Genomic DNA, 3,166 nt, shown 5'->3' with positions numbered 1-3,166 from the left:
CATTTGTACAATATCTCTTTTTAAATGATTTAACGGTTTGTTTATTTTTTCGGAACAGTAACGGCTTTCTTTCACGTTCCATTAAACATTTACGTTTGATGTTCACATAAATTAATTCATGTTAATGTTCTTGTTACCTATAAAAATATTTCCATAGTAAAAAAAATGTTTTTTGTTAACTGCGTTTACTTTATTTTTATTAAATGAAGTTTTGGTTAAAATTATGTTTTTTAATTATTATAAAGTCAAACCTTATTATAGGAGTTCATTACAATCATGTATAATCGTCAATTTAAAATTAATTCTACGTTAGTTTGTAAAAACTTTTTTGACGTGTATTTTGGTTCCTTAAAATTAGAAAAATCGAACTCGCGACCTGCGATGGCAAGATTGTCCTTTACAAAGTATTAAGTACTGCTGTGTAGACAGACCAAGTAATAGTATCTAAAGCTCTTGTAAAGGCATACTATAATCTACTACTACTATATCTGCATACTATAGTCTGACATGGGAAGCACTGTAGGAAAGCGCGCAAACCTAATCAACGGTACCGCTGTTCCGGACGCATTATAATTGTAAATGCTGATCCAAAACTTAAGTAATAATAATAAGCTAAAATTTGTTGCAGATTGATACTGTATTGAGAATATTTTTAAAAGAAATAAAAACTAGACTGAGATTGATAAAGTCACTTTTTAGTTTTGTATGCGTTTAGAATCTTTTTGGCCACGTATTTTAAAGCTCAGTTTGATTCCAGTTTTATTAATATTAATCTCATTCGTGTTCTTCCCATGACGTACACAAGTTATCCACTATAAATGTTCTATGTACTATTATATGCACTATAATTAATATGTATAAATAGATTTCAAGATATCGCTGTCGCAGCGTTAGGCGACTTGCTTCTTTTGTTTTTCAAAGTGATCTTCTGTGTGAAAATATATAATAAAGTGCGGAGAAGCCTCCAAGGATTCCATTCTAAGGTGAAGGAATTAGAAAACATTTTCAGTCAGAATAATAAAAAATTCGAAGAAATTCAAAGTCATATTGCATCAAGTAAAAAGAGATTAAAATTGCAAAAATGTGACACGTTTGTAATGTAGAAATGTTGATGTAAAAAGTAAGAAGAAATTGTTGTAGTAAAGTATTAGCGACGAAGGTCAGCGCAACAATTTCACGCGCTATAAAATTTATGAGCGGAGGCTCTTTCAAAAGAGAAATGTTACCTTTTTCGTAACATAAGAATTACACTGTTTACTCTCTACACTGGAAATAACTTTTTAAAGTTAATGCATATACTTACAGATGAATAACATTGTTAGCGAAATCAAACTGTAGGACATGAACGAGAAATTCTTAGGATGTCCACTGCTGGGCATAGACTTGCCCATAGATTTCTAATAAGACCCGTTAGAGGCAACCAGTATCCAGCATTTTTCGATATAGTTAACAAGGTCATCTGTCCATTTTGTGAATAGACGTCCATAACTGCGATCGTCGTCTACATTCCAGAACTTTGGAGGCTCCTCCGCTTAGGAATAGCTCTCCATGGCTCGTCGAGCGATTGTGAATTTGCCAAAGAAAACCGAAGAACTTCCAAATTGATTTTGTTTAATATTCTTTATTGTACACGCTAGGATACATTTAAATAGTTAGGGAGTAATAAACAAAAGAGTACAATGGGCAGTCGTTATCACACAAGGCAATCTCTTTACAGAACCATAGTATGAAAAAGATAGAAGTATAAATAATGGGTAGTTGACGTGTACAAACGATACATATGTACTATTTACAAACATACATACATAAACATATATTATAACACCTATTACCTACAATGCCCTCAAACTGAAACACCCATTGCGGTACTCTCAAGATGAGCCTATAGTTGTAAAAATCAATAATATATAAGTGGCAACATTAATCGATATACTTTTAGGCAATTATAACGTGTAATTACACCCTAAGGAGTACAAGTACTACGACCTAATTAAGGAAATAACTGGGATTAAGTTCATAATGAATTTGTTTGCGGTGGAAGTTAGATCGAAATGTATATATACGTAAATAAACATATACCTGTTAAGAGAGAACATTGGTTTATATATGGTATCTGCATCCAAAGCACGATTAGTATAATTATCTCAAATTTGGTTTAGTAAAAGAGGTGTTTGTTTGGTCGGTGAAGCTGAAAGCTAGTGGATTGCTAGAAAGCCTCCTTAAGCCTGCTAATGCCTGCGTGATCAGTCAGCCCCGGAAACCGTAACAATCCTCTCTCCCTGCGATTCACCCCGCAATCGCATGGTAAATCCATGTAATGCTGCGATGTTACGTCTCTAGTGTCCTTGCTTTCTAAAAACAGACAAATTAATCGTAATTTTTAATTATTTATTAGAGAAGTACTGAGGTTGTTTCTTCAGAGATTCATCTCTCCTTTTTTTGGTAATATATATTTATTACATAATATTCTACTTTTATTTAATTTACTGTATGTATATTTGATTAGTGTATAGTTAATTATCTGTACTTTTAATTTTATTTTTAGCACTGGATGTTATCTTAAAATTAATAAATAAATAGTAGTTAGTACGCGACTATTCGGCGGCAGAAAAACAATAATTATGAAGGCAATCTATTTAAATATTTGTCGCGTCTACATTGAATCGTGTGTAAACAACATAACAGCCTACAATAAAACAACATAATTTACGATTAATTTCGGGTCGACATAAACTTGTTTGCGGCAAAAATCTTTATTAGTTTCACTTCAATATTAAGCTTTGGTTTGTAAGTTTTTGTAGGCTTTGCTTTCATGGTTATTGAAATATAATTGAAACCATATAAACCTTAACAACAGATGAGTGAATATTTCAATAGGAAGTATATATTGTTTTATTGGTAGTAAAATAACTATGTTAATTTACGCCCTAAGATAGAGGTTTTAACAGGGTGATTGGTTAACTACATTTTCAATCATCCCTGTATAAAGTGGTTACTCTAGAACAGTGATTCCCAAAGTGGTCTATATCGACCCCTAGGGGTCTATGACAACATGCAAGGGGTCTACGTCAGCGAAAAAAAATTTGGGGGTCCATGAATTGAAAATGGGGGTCCACGATAATGGATCTCAACACATTTACTGATAGTACCTATTTACTTACACCAT

The sequence above is a fragment of the Battus philenor genome, unplaced genomic scaffold (genome assembly GCF_028537555.1).
Source record: "Battus philenor isolate CCGP_79_NKW_IND1 unplaced genomic scaffold, ilBatPhil1.0.hap1 SCAF_27, whole genome shotgun sequence".
Taxonomy (NCBI): Eukaryota; Metazoa; Arthropoda; class Insecta; order Lepidoptera; family Papilionidae; genus Battus; species Battus philenor.
Note: the sequence above shows the minus strand (reverse complement) of the source record.